A 15,588-nucleotide genomic window follows, 5' to 3' on the forward strand; every position below is an offset into this window, starting at 1 on the left:
TGCGTTGTAATTCTGCAGCATTATTTATTTTTATATTACTATTCCGAGTAGGTACATTTGTTTGTACGGGCCAGGCGCGCACACAGAAAATGGAATGGGGGGACATTGAAAAAAAAATCCGCAATATGACGCTGTACGCAAACGACAATAATTTGTCGGTACGACAGTTCATAGGTCACGTGTTGATAACAGGATCGCTATGGATATGATATCACACGCATTTTCTCGTAGAACATCCTCATATGTAGGGATTGCAATACCGGTATTTTAAAACCGGTATTCCAGTATTTATCAATACCGAAATACCGATTTTAAAATTCGAAAATACCGGAATTTTCGGTATTGAAAGCACACTAATTTACGTTTTTAAAAATGAATTATAAGTTATGTGCTGCTAAAATGCAAATGCAACATATGTGAAATAATAAAAAAACAAAATCAATCAAATATAATATTAATTATATAATTGTTGCGATGAATTATCTTAATATAATTTCAAAATAGTAAACAAATGACAAATGTTCAATTATTCTATTATAATTGATGACTGTACAAGCGTTGAATTTAAGAAGCTTTTCCTGCAGTCGCACTTATTTGCACTTGATGAACTAGCCTTTTTGAGGGCATTAATTAAAATCATCAATATATTCTATAATATTATGAACAATAGATATTTTTAAATGTCAACATAATAACTGTGGGTATATCGGTTTAGAAATTTTAATAGATATAAGCAGTAATTCTGTATTTTTAATGTTTTAACGAATACCGGTATTCAATGAGAAAAACCGAAAAACCGGTATTGACATTATCATTCGGTATTGCAAATTACTCACAATATGCAACGAACGCTTTTGATAGCTGGATTCCACTCGATACGGAGCTTGAAAATTCTAAAGATAGTCTTGAGTTGATGATGGTGGAATGCTTATCTACGAGTCATTTCAATACAAGTAGGTAGTTATTGTGTTCGCGTGTCCCGACATTCTTAGTGTCCATTTCTGACGTCTATGCCGCATTGTGTCATATTTTAGTCAATATTAAAAGCAAACATGAATGAAAATGAAAACTGAATGAGTTTGATTTGATGTTTTTGTTCCTTTATTAAATGGTACAAACCGCGAGTGGAATGTCTCACGGCGGGATTAGTGAATTGTTATTAATTTGTGCTTATTCTAGATCAGTGGTTTCTAAACTTTATGTTACTACGCCCATATTTAAAAAAAATCTTCGCGCATATATAAAAATAAAGTATTACAGGTTAAACTTTTCGCACGTCCCTTTAAACAACTACGCGCCCCAGTTTGGAAACCGCTGCTCTAGGCAATTGGCTAACCAAATAATAATGCCTCAATAAATCATGGAGTGATACATTCCACCGTGGTGGGCACAGTGCATTATATGTGGGGGAAGTCTGGACATAAAGACCCCTCTGTGTGCGCGCCTGTAACGGGCAATGTAATATTCTGTACACTAGCACCTCGTAACGCGCGAAAATATTGTAAAATAACATACAGGGCGGGAAATTTAATTTTGCATAAAAATATGAATAAGCGTAGGCATTAGTCGAACGCGATGATCGTAAATTTTATTATATTTTGTGATGAGAGGGAAGAGAATTTCAACTACTGCAATATATCTTTTAGTGCGTGCTCAGTTCTATTATAAAAATAAAGGAGACTCTAACTATCGATCATATAAGACACACATTATAACCTAAGTAGGGAAACGTTGACAGATCAAAACGTTTTAGTTTACTTTTCAGTATTGAGTTCAGTGCATTTTGTCTACTTCAGCTGCGATTTTAAGCAATTTGAAAAAATCTTTCAGTAGTGTAAGCCAAAATACTAATGTGCGATATGCTTTAGACCAGGGGTGTCAACTAATTTTTACATAAGATCTACTTTTCTGAAATTAATGACATATATATATATTATATATATATATTGTGGCGCTTTTGGTGGACTGTAATTTTAGGATTCTGGTGGATTACGGATCTGAGGAGGGGGGGGGGGGGTTACACAGGATTCCAGACACTGACTTTTTATGTTGAGAGGACTGGCGCGCACTGGAGCCAGTTCGGTGTTCACGCACTGGTAAACGGACGATTCGGAATGTCACTTCCACGTTTTCACTTTTGGTTTTGAGATGTATGATGATAAAAATTTCAAGATGGATGAAAGATGCGAAGTTCACTCAAACCGTATCAGATTTAGCGTAACGAAGGTCAAACATATGCGTTTTGAGTCACTATGTGGTTAACGACGGCTAAACTATAACAAGCCTGCACACGACCGCTTTTTCGATGTCACTCGAGCTAACTAAATGTTATTCAATCACGATGTGACGTAGGTGGGAAAATAAGGAATGACGGCCACGACAATTGGCCCAACCAATATATAATTATGTATAGTATATAATATAATATATATTTTTAAACCAAAATAGAATCTTACTAAGAAAATTAAAGCGTTGTACATAGGATTTTTTTATTTACATAACTGTAGTTATTTTATTTTGAAAACATACATTTTATTTTGAGCTTCCGGATGCTACCGAGCTTGAATTACTTATCCCACATTGTAAGGTATTTACAATTTTTGTATATTTGGGAGTGTGATTACTCAAACCATTTTTACACCACAATTAATTAATGTTAAATTGTAAGAAAACATATTGTAGATATATTATTTTATTTATTTAATGCATCTATGGTTTTAAAGTTATCTAATATTTTCAAATACAGTTCCAATTAACTTCAGACTTACCTTGTTTTATCATTTTGAAGAGAAGGAAATGTAGAATCATATTATATAGTTATCTCAAAAACAGTGAAAATCAAGTTATCTAGTTGTAGTATTGAGTTGACGCAATGTTCTCCGTTAAAGTTGTTCTGTACTTCAATTTTATAATTTTAATTTGCGAAAACTCTGATTCGCACAAGAATGTCGAACCAAAACAGGCGTACAAATTTTCAGCACATTTTAATAGATTTGAGCACTTATCTGCTGGTAAATATTTCCAAAATTTATCTACCGAAGCTCTTGCTTTAATGTAAATATTATCATTTTGCAGCGTAATTATTTTATCTACAAGTTTCAACATATCCTTGAGAAAAAGTGTAAATAAATATTTTTGGCGATTGACTTGTAGATCGCGATCGACCTTATTGACACCCTTAATGAAGATAGTTGTAATTTAATTGCACTTTTTATTGTGGTTATTGATCATTTTCGTACATTGTAACATTTACATGTATTTTGATGTCAAATTATTGAAGTTATACTTATTCGGCGCGTTTGGAAAATCAGATCAGAGTTTATTTTTGGCGTGTGAACTGTAACACATAATTTATTTTTTCACACAAAAATAAACGCACTCGATTGGATTCGAACCACCGATTGTTCGGTTATCAGCTGAACGCACTACGATTACGCCACAGTATGATACTCCAATCGTGATGATTATACAGTATAATATTATAGTTTAGAATGATTCCGTTGCCTAAGCAGCGAATTTATTATAGTGTATATCAAATGTCCAATGTGTTTCATTACAATATTCTCCTTCTTGTTTCTTTTTTTTTAATCTCAAATAAATAGTTTTGGTGGCGCATTAAACCACAATTATCTTGAGCAGACGATGGTAATTTTGCCGCCATGTAGGATATAATATGGTTTACGTGTTTCCCCAGGAAGCACGTTGCCTTCTAAAAGGATGTTCGTTAAAGAGTTTCTTTATCTGCCACTGAGCTAGGCCAGATCATTAATATTATTAAATAATTATTATCTTCTTAGTAGTAAACTTTTTACTATGTATATTAATAATATGAATGATTCAATAATACTCATTCATATTATTAATATAAATTGTTTAATTTGTACAATTTTTTCATATTATGTTACTTCCATAGGTTGCCCATGTCTAGTATGAGAGCCGTCTTCAATGGACTCACTACTTAAATGGCGTATTACACAATTATTTGAGCTTGCAGTTGGAATGGGCAGCCTCTATTGATCTTCTTTCGCGTCTACCCTTCTTTGGTAAACCAGGTACATAAGTACAAGAAGTCGTAAAACCTCAAAGATATGCATACTGCCAGTAAAGATCAGATAGTATATTGTATTGCTAGTGGCAAGCGATATTTTTGAAAAAGCAACGAGGCGCGGCAAGGTATTAAGTTATAATGATCTCCCATTTATAACAGTATGAAAAATGTCGTATGTAGCGTGTGGTTACTATTTGTTACCATAAATAGCAGGAATGCAGGTGTTTAATGCGGGAATAGTTTAAAATTGGCAATATCCTCACGTATTTCCCCACGTCCAAACCGTCTCTGCATTGAACACCAAACCTGCGATTTCCCTGAGTGGGCCGGTACGCATAAGTAAAATATAATAAAGTATGTCCTTCAAGCACACTCATTAGCTACTGTTAAATAATAGGGCTAGAAGGCTAGAAGGTCACATTAAAATCTGCAAAGGCGGAAAAAACAGGCGGAATGAATAACATCATTTCTCGTTATTACAAGTTTCCTGTACCAAACGCTCAAATAAATTAATAAATTACCTTTTTATCGTACTTTGACGTTGTTTTTCTATCCGACATATATATAAAGCCTACTATTTATCGCACGCATATTCTTAAATTCGTTTTCCATCAACATATATATAGATAACTTTATATTATTATCTCAGTCTTATAAAATGAATTTACCAGTAGGTATTACGTAGGCACGCGCCGATCTATTTTTATAAATGGGCTGTAATTAATAGTTGCCAGGATTTAAAAAAAAAAGTATTTTACTCGACAGGAAAACTTTTCCTCTTCATTAGTCAATTTCTTAAAAAAAAATATGTCACTTTTATTGAATCTTTTAAAGAACTTTTAGATTTTCCGTCATAGAAGAAATTAATTACTTTAATTACAATTGACGAAGATGTATACTTAACCTTCATAGCCTGTCATTTTATTTTTAAAATAAAATGGGAATATTTTTAGAACCAAATTAAAAGCTTTCTGAACTGTAATAATAAAAATGACAGCTTAAAAATAGAGTAGCTACACAATTATCTATTTAAAAATTGATGTAGAATTATAATATTGACTTTATAATTCCTTCGCTACATAAATACTAATGTTTAATCAACATCGATATATTTTTAATTAAACTATTTATAGATTCACCAGTATAAGTTGTTAGCTGAGTGAGGGCGCCACATTTTAACATTTTTTGACATATCATTTCAAACTTTTTGTACTGAGATGAGCATAGTTCTAAATTCGAACACTTAAGGATTTATGATGGTATATTTATAATAATGTAAGATATAATACTGTAGTATTCGTAATTCGAATCATCCCTATTAAGAATATACACATTCGGATTTCGGCTAATGTGTTTTACAAATTATTAAACAACCAGCACCATAACTAATCACATGATTCCTTATGCGCCAGCTAGACGGCAGCGACTTGTCTGCGCAGTATAGTTTGTACAAAAAATATGGAATACTTTACAACGCTTTTCGGTTTGCGCGAGCTACAGTTTTTCCGTCCATACACACGGGCTTCCCGATACAAACCGGTTTGCACAGGTAACCTTTTGGTAAAGCATGAGCGTCTAGCCGCCACTTAATTGGTAAAATATAATGGCCGGTATCCGATAGATGCAGATTCAAGTTCCGATCGGTAAAAATATTTTTTCTAATATGTATGTTTCTGAGGTGGCTTACGCTTCGTTTTATGTCTGATATCGTTGTTTGATCCTTTGCCCATTTCGGTCTCTTTGGTTATTGCGATTATATTAACAGAGGTTGGTCACCATCTTAGCTTTATCATCCGCTTCTGGACCTGTAATTGTACAAATGGTGCATTTACCATTGATCTTTCCTTGAATAACAATTTATGGAAAGCTGTACATTTGTCTCTCATAATGTGGCCGAGGTACATCAGTTTTCTGGTTTTGATACTACACAGAATTTCTTCGCCCTTTTCCATTCGATTGAGAACGTCAACATTTTTCGCCTGGTCAGTCTACGAAATTTTGAGGATTGGTCAATATATTCACATTTCGAATGCCTCAAGAAGCAACAATAATTGAGAGAACATAACAACAAACCATACGCAGTTTAGAATCTAGGTTAAGGTCTCGATTTATAAGGAGGCGTCTCATTTTGAGAAAGGCACACTTTACTATCGCAATTACTGTTTTTATTTCCCGAGACTTGTCCCATTTCTCATTGACCCATGTTCCTAAATATTTATACTGCGTCACACGTTTATTCAGTTCAGTTAAGAACAATGATAATATATACTTTAAAAAAACTTGTACTACTAACTAAAATTTTATAAAATGGTTTTATTTATACTCAATGCAGGTATTATAATATTTGAAAACGATCGAAATGAAGAAAAACTACTTTAGCGTAAAGTTCTATATTAATATTATTATTTTATTTCTTTGTCGTATGATATATGAAATTATCGGATAGCCGTCGTATATTTCAGGGGATATAACTTTAGCCTCTGCATTAAGGGACTTATTTAATTAGTCTTTAGTTACATTTCTCTTCATAATCGTCCCTTTGCTCCGCCGCGTATATCACATAGACACTACATAGTTAGTGTGCGTATGGAGTGCTTTGACAAACTTATTATCTTAAAGCTTTCTGCAAAGCTTTTAACTGGTAGTGAAGTGTTTAAGTCGTGATCGCGTTCACATAGAATTAACATAACAGGCTTCTATCTACTCAAAAAATTGGCGTCTTAAGCAAATATGTTAAAGATCATCCAAGTATACTAAACTTATACGATGTATGTAAAATTTGAAAGCACATTAGTGCGAATATGTAAATGATGTCATATATCGTGTGTACCTACAACGTATTATTACGATTCGTACTAGAAATGAGATGTGGTATATTATATTATAATGTATAATAGTGGTAGTGGTATTATTATTACTGTATTATTAATACTATCCAAGACCGTAGTTAGAACTTTATAACAATAGACTTGCGGGAAAGGAGCTGAATGTTGTATGGAAAGGGATGTATCAAAGCCAGTCTAATTGGGTCTTGGGAGTGACATTGGATGGAACCTTAATATTTAAGGCCCACTGCAAAAATGTCGCAACATGAAATAACATTAAAAAAAACTTAGTGGAATGTAGTTAGGGTGCCAAAGCTCATGTCCTAAGAATGACTGCTCTGTGACTGATTTTTTCAGTTGATGAATAATCTTGTCATGTGTGGAACCGTTCACAACATGTGAGAAAAGTGGATACACTCAGAGTAATAATATAAAGAGAGTGGGTATTGTTCGACAAAATGAAGCCGTGTTTCTTGCGTATACTCACAGTAGAACCTCGATTTTATTATTTATAACTTAACTATGAAACGTTATACCATCATCTTCTCAGTACGACTGCCAAATTTAAATACAACATAGTTAACCATATTTTCTACTTAATTAACTAAAAATAATAATTACCACTAACTTTACATTCAATACAAAAACCCCAAATTTCTGCAACACGTTCTCACAGTTTCAACATGTATATGTTTTACCGCTTTTAGTTTCAAATGTTAAGGGGGGACATGCTCGTCGAAGGTCAAAATTGAGTTTTTATTGTATTTTCAAACCATGATCCTGGACACTCCTTAAACGTTGTAGATAATCTATTTATATAATTTTGAAGCCTTATTATCCTTTATAGTTATTTTAAACATTTGATGACTGCATGAAGTATTTTTGTTACATAAAATAGTATTCTTTTAAACCTCTCGCTCTAATGTTTTAGAATATAGTCATATTTCGGTACAGAACTGTGCAGTGGTGTTAAAATTTTTTACATTTATTAATTTTTAAACGCATTTATAAAACCATTAGTATAATTTATTACGAGATAATTTTTGTAAAATATTCACGATAAAAAAATATTTTGATAATCTCTGTGATCCCAAATTTGACAAGAATTAGGCATTTTATTATTCAAAAAATCGGCAAGATTAACACATTTGAAGATGATTCTAAAGATATTTATTATAAGCTATGTCTTTGACCATTCAAATGTGATAAAAATCTTATGAATAATGATTGCTTTATAATAATTATTGACCTAAGAATAAGGTAGTGTTTTTTTGAAATACGCCATTTCTTTTGTCATTCCCTAGTGGTTAAGCTACAACATATGGCCGTAGCCATAAAATGACAAACTATAATTAAAGTAGGGAGTAAAATTATGTTAACGCGCGTGTTTGAACATGTACCTAACCGATTTTATTTTAATTTTTTTTTAAACGGTACATGTTCAAACACGCGCGTTAATATCATTTTACTCTTTACTTCAATTATAGTTTGTCAATTTATGGCTACGGCCGTATGTTGTAGCTTAACCACTGGGGAATGACAAAAGAAATGGCGTATTTCAAAAAAACACTACCTTATTCTTAGGTCAATAATTATTATAAAGCAATCATTATTCATAAGATGTTTATCACACTTGAATGGTCAAAGACATAGCTTATAATAAATATCTTTAGAATCATCTTGAAATGTGTTAATCTTGCCGATTTTTTGAATAATAAAATGCCTAATTCTTGTCAAATTTGGGATCACAGAGATTATCAATATAATTTTTTATCGTGAATATTTTACAAAAATTATCTCGTAATAAATTATGCTAATGGTTTTATAAATGCGTTTAAAAATTAATAAATGTAAAAAATCTTAACACCACTGCACAGTTATGTACCGAAATATGACTATATTCTAAAACATTAGAGCGAGAGGTTTAAAAGAATACTATTTTATGTAACAAAAATACTTCATGCAGTCATCAAATGTTTAAAATAACTATAAAGGATAATAAGGCTTCAAAAGTATATAAATAGATCATCTACAACGTTTAAGGAGTGTCCAGGATCATGGTTTGAATATACAATAAAAACTCAATTTTGACCTTCGACGAGCATGTCCCCCCTTAACGCAGAATGTTACCAGCCGAGTGGCTGACGGTCTCGTCCGATCACTGAAGTTAAGGAACATTGCGCGCGGATAGTCGTTGGATGGGTACCGCTTGGGAATTTTCAATATTTTTATTTTTGTAAAACGCTCAGTCGAAACTATTAAATTAGCTTTGAATAATCACTAATCATTGTATTACGTTTAAATTAAAAAAAAAAATAACGCACTCTAGTGAATTCGTACTACTTATGTACATTAATTATTATTAGTATTGCCATGTCACCTCACAGTTATTTTAATAATACATCTATTTATCAATGGACAACCATTGTTATTCGAGCATTCACAATTCACCCAACAACTTCTTCACAATTACTAATCCCAATTGATATGACGTACCGACTGCGCTTTGTGTTGCAATACAAATTTATATGAAATAAAACTTGACATCATAGATAAAGAATAGGTCGGCACTGCATGCTTTGATAGCGCATCGAATGCACTCGAATCAGCTATTTCAGTATATCAGTGGTGCAACTATGCTGAATGAAAATCGTTCTACGGAATCAAAACATAATATTTAAAATTTACCTTTCTATAAAGGAATACGTCTGGACGTATTTCAAACATCGCGTTCTATTGTTAAAGTAGATTTGCGACGCACTTGGTTTACAAAGCGTACCCCAAATCTATAGACTTCATTCCCCCGTTGGAAAAATGAGTTTCAGATCAGTATCCTCATGCCTGTCTAATAAGTTAGACACGTTCTTAATACTTCGAGACTCTTTCCACGTACAGGATTGATATACTTTGTAATTTTTACTGTCTGTCACAATTAATCAGTGTTCATTCTGAAACAATCCACTGTCCACAAAAACATTTTTGCCATTCTCTCCAAGCAAGACGGCGGTTTGTTAATCCTATAAAAATGTTGGACTGAGTAGAAGTTCAACTCATATCTTTCACTCTCCGGATGAGTGCTCTTATCCTCTTAAATCTACCAATCCGTCTATGAGTCGTGCGAATTCATTCTAACAACTACTTGTTCATTTTTTTCTAGGATATTTTTCTATTAGGATAACATTATGTTTTTAATGTATATTTTAAATTATGTATTTTAAATAAAAAATCTTACATTCCTAAATCTTGCGTATATTTCTTATATAATAATAAAGAAAAAATAAACATGTATTGCGAGGAATATATTTTAATATAATATAATGTTGAATTAGATGAAAATTGAAAATATAACGCAGGTGTTGATAAAATAATCATTTAAAAAAGTGTACCATTATCATCAAGATTAGTCTCATCCATTTTAATGTGACATTATCAACTGATAAAAAATAAACCACATCTTTTATTCAACAAATTTAGAAGACTTGAAAATGATTCTTTAAATAGAAAATACAAAATTTTAAATACCAAATTTGTTTAAAAACAATACGATGCCCGACAGAATTTGAACCCGTATCTATTGGATTCGTGCTAATGTATTTATTAATTAAGCCATGGGCGTCGTATCTAATTACGAAAAAATTAACTAAGTAGTACAATTTATATATTGAAATTGTCATCAAAATAAAATATGTATAATATGCAATATAAAGAATGTTACGTTCTCAAATCTTGTGAATAAATATTATTCGCTGAATAAAAGAAATAGTTGATAAAAATATTTATTGAAGATAGCATACAAAATAGTTAATTGCAAAGCTCTCTGTTTAAAAATCAATCAATTATATTTATACAGATTTTCAGAAAATATTAGTGTAAACAAGTCATGTAAACATGCCTCATGTAAAAAAAATACATACGAAAAAGGATTGTTCAAAGTCCTCCTATAAAGTTGGTACCGAATCCTATCATCATTTTTTACCACAGCCAAGGAAAATTTCTTGTACTCTTTCAACAATAATTAAATAATGAAGTTATCCATATGGACAGAATGTCTTCTAAATCTTTCCAATAAATATTGTTCACGCTTTACAAAATCTTTCTCACTATTTTAAGGAACCACATAAGTAATATATTGCATACATGTAAGTACGTATAATTTAATTGATAACTATTTACTGATTTTTCAATTCTTAATGTAATAACACTACTATCGTCGACTTCAAAATGTATATTTTACAACGTTTTTATTAAGACGTATTCTTATTTGTCCGGTGGTTGTTTATCCAGTACAAATCTTGCAATCGATTTTTAACTAACTTCCCGACTAGCTAGACATTTGAAACTTTCAGAATACACCAGAACATGATGCCAATGCATTTTTTAATACTTTTAGCCATCTTTAAGTAGAATTGAATTCATTTTCAGTTAATTCTGTTTTGTATGAAAAGTTATTTCAGAAGAAATCCGTTAAAAGTAAAAGACTATTATTGGTTGCCTGGGGTCTGGAGTCCTAGCAACTAAATTATTAATATATACGCGCGTTACTATGAAAATCAATATGAAATGACAAAATGACATTTCAGTATTCTATATTTATTCAGTATTTTTATCAACTACATTTTTTCGATCGTTTAAGCTAGTCAAGTCAAGCTTATATTATATTTCAACATAACATTTAAAACGCTGTATATAGAAAGTTCTTTTTATCTTGTAATTATTTTAATTCAGACTACGCAAAAAATCCGTACGAATTTCAGGATATTTTTTTGAAAAACAAAACAATGTTAACCTGTAATTGGAAAAAAATATTACAACACCACTGTATCTTTCTCTGCTGTTATTATTACTAGGGAGTAAGATGGGCAGAATGTGAAGACGTCCAACATCAAATTGGTATCGACCTCCGGGGCCTGCCGCTCAATTTCGAACACAAACGCCGAAGAACTGTCAATATCTTATCACAACTCCGGCTATAAGCGACGGCTGCATTCGCCATACAAAGAATAAAGTTCTTTGCCGAGCTTTAAAGCTCGATTTTACATGGTCATTTTCCTTTTGGGAAACTTCGCTTCTTTGCGTCGATCTTTTGTAATACAACGGATGTATATAGAAGTCAATGGGCATCTAAAAGTAAATCGTTTACAATACCACGTCTCGAGCCAACGTTTAAATAATACAATAAGTATGCTTACATATACGTACTACAGAATATACAAATACGTAGCTTTAATAAGTCAATGATTGTTCTCATTTGTTAAATTAATGACAAAATAATGTATCTTGCAAACATGATACAGGTAAACTGATGCGTATATTATATTGTATTTTTGAATAATTTTACTATATTATATTGTATTTAAGGTTTGTAAATGTAATTTATTGAACATAGGTACCTACATAATTTTAAAACACCTCATATATATTATGTATACCTAACTACTAAAATGAATATTTAAAAAAAAAAAATCGAATCCGCATCCCCTAGATTCGCGCCAATGTTCCTTACCAATCGAGTCATGTGCGTTCTATCTAATTACGAAAAAAATATCTAGTGGTTTTTTTTCTGAAACGCTTCGCAAATTAAGTTTTTGGCAGTCGGTTTTTGTGTTTTTAAATCATAGTATCAATTTAAATTACCTGAATTACTTATCGGTGTCAGGATCTCCCTAAATTTCAGTTATAACGTACTTGCATGTGCTAATAATTTAATAAACTATTTTTTATATTCAACAGATAATTCACAAGATTTGAGAATGTTAAATTCTTGTTTTTACTACTACTTACGATGGCCGAGCGGCAACTTGCCGACATGTAATGTCATGGATCCCGGGGTCGATTCCAGAGTCTGGAAAATTCATATGTTGTTTTTAAATGTCTGTTTGAAGCGAAAGTAATAAGATCAATTGCCATCATAAACATGGTGCATGCTCAATACCATGGAAGAGAGTGCTGGGTTCATTTAAGCGGATTCAAATCCATATATTACACGTAGTTAGGGTGGAGAAGGAGATACAACAAAAGGAATAAGTTGTAACCTTTGTTCAATAATCCACAAAGCATACAGTCCATCCATGATATTGAGCCACCTTATGTGGATTCGATATTTATATAAGACGGCTCTCATGGTTCAGTGCGTAGGGTGCTGGCCTTCCATCTGGGAGCTTTGGATTCAATTCCCAGCGAGGTCAAAGAATGTTTACATAATCTTATTATGTCAAATTTTATATGTAAATTCTACAAGCCTGGGAGTTTTACCACAGTAATTGGGCTTCACGGTCTGATGTGGTGTTTAACAAAGAAACAAATAAAAAAAAATACCAAAGAAACTGACATTTGGGAAGTCAGACGGTAAACAAAGATTAAGTGGACTTCATATATGATAGAAGGACAGTGTTAAATAGGAGTATAATTATTTGAAGATATATTTGAAGGGGTGATGAGGTGTGTAGAGATAAAGTCGTAGTTGCTTGGAAGTTTCGAGGAGAGAGTTTATTTATCGATACAAGAATAAATAATCTAATAAGTAATGTTATAATCACGGGTACGGATCTGATGAGATTGATGTTATCGAGAGATTGGACTCGAGTAGAATGACGGTTTTCTGTGTCGAGTAACCGGACTCGAGACGAGTGACGAGTTATGAACCGCCCTTGCTATTTATACAAATACATTCCATACCTCAGAAGCGACATTGTCGCAATGAAATAAATTTAATAAATCATAATATACACTGTTGATCTAGGTTATGGTTGAGGAAACGCTGACTATCGCTTCCGCTACTTCGTCTGGTTTTCTTTTGACAACACGACATAAATATTGAAGTGTGTCACACTTGCAATGCTGAGTGGTATGATTGCTATATTTTTATTTTACCTTCTTTGACCACAATATACGCTCCTCGATTAGAGTATATGAACCACCTTAAAAATTTCTGTTATTCGCCAGTGTGATTGCATTTTCAAGGCTAAAAGTAACATAAGATTATAGTGCCAGGAAGCTGAATAAGTACCTGCTATAATTTGGTTTTATTGTAATTGAGAACAATCGCCAAACTAATTTCACATTTACAGCGGCTTTAGGTGATAAAATAAATAGCATTGCCAAAAAATAAATTCTTAGAATTTGAAAACTAAAGTAATTTAATTCTACAAAGAAGTTCAAAGTTAATTATAGAGAAAAAAAAGATAAGCTTGGGTTTCTTTAGAACGCGCAATATAAAAGGAAACGAATAAATAAATACTCAAACGAAAGGTCAAAAAACCATTTCAATCAATTCCAGAAAAACAACAGAGAGCGTAAATCCGTGTGTATGTATGTTTAGGAAATTCACATAGCAAAAGGTAACTTTTCAGGACTTTTTATTCTTATCGAAGGCAAGTGAGTTAATAAACCCAGCAGGTGCGACGCGCTTATATACTTTGAAATTTCCCCAAAGGCGAATAGTGCAGACTGAGTTCGATTTAAAATGAAAAGATTTCGTCTGCTCGGTTACATCATTTTTCACCGAAGTTTTATGAATAAGTTGTGGAAAGTAAGTCGGCCGTCTGTGGAATTCCGTAAGACAAACCGCGAACTGGGTGCACTAGTGTGTTATCCGAGCAAACTTTTACCAAATATGTCGGCAAGATTTCCATTCTTTCTTCTGCGATTATTTGCTAACGGAAAATATGGAAGTACTTTTTGTTGAAAACTTTATTCCCGGCTAATGTTATTTTAAATTGTTTTTAATTTAATAGTTTACTCACAAAAATAGTTTGAGGTGCTAAACATTAAACAAACACAATCAATATCAAAATTAAATATGCGATATTACATTTCTAATATTCGGTAAATTAGGTCTAATTCTTAAGGGGGGACATGCTCGTCGAAGGTCAAAATTGAGTTTTTATTATATTTTCAAACCATGATCCTGGACACTCCTTAAACGTTGTAGATAATCTATTTATATAATTTTGAAGCCTTATTATCCTTTATAATTATTTTAAACATTTGATGACTGCATAAAGTATTTTTGTTACATAAAATAGTATTCTTTTAAACCTCTCGCTCTAATGTTTTAGAATATAATCATATTTCGGTACATAACTGTGCAGTGGTGTTAAGATTTTTTATATTTATTAATTTTTAGACGCATTTATAAAACCATTAGTATAATTTATTACGAGATAATTTTTGTAAAATATTCACGATAAAAAAATATATTGATAATCTCTGTGATCCCAAATTTGACAAGAATTAGGCATTTTATTATTCAAAAAATCGGCAAGATTAACACATTTGAAGATGATTCTAAAGATACTCATTATAAGCTATGTCTTTGACCATTCAAGTGTGATAAAGATCTTATGAATAATGATTGCTTTATAATAATTATTGACCTAAGAATAAGGTAGTGTTTTTTTGAAATACGCCATTTCTTTTGTCATTCCCCAGCGGTTAAGCTACAACATACGGCCGTAGCCATAAATTGACAAACTATAATTGAAATAGGGAGTAAAATGATATTGACGCGCGTGTTTGAACATGTACCGTTTAAAAAAAAATTTAAAAAAATTCGGTTAGGTACATGTTCAAACACGCGCGTTAGCATAATTTTACTCCCTACTTTAATTATAGTTTGTCAATTTATGGCTACGGCCGTATGTTGTAGCTTAACCACTGGGGAATGATAAAAGAAATGGCGTATTTCAAAAAAACACTACCTTATTCTTAGGTCAA

Source organism: Rhyacophila brunnea, unplaced genomic scaffold, assembly GCF_057557595.1.
Source record: "Rhyacophila brunnea isolate RB1 unplaced genomic scaffold, BYU_Rbru_1.0 scaffold_8, whole genome shotgun sequence".
Taxonomy (NCBI): domain Eukaryota; kingdom Metazoa; phylum Arthropoda; class Insecta; order Trichoptera; family Rhyacophilidae; genus Rhyacophila; species Rhyacophila brunnea.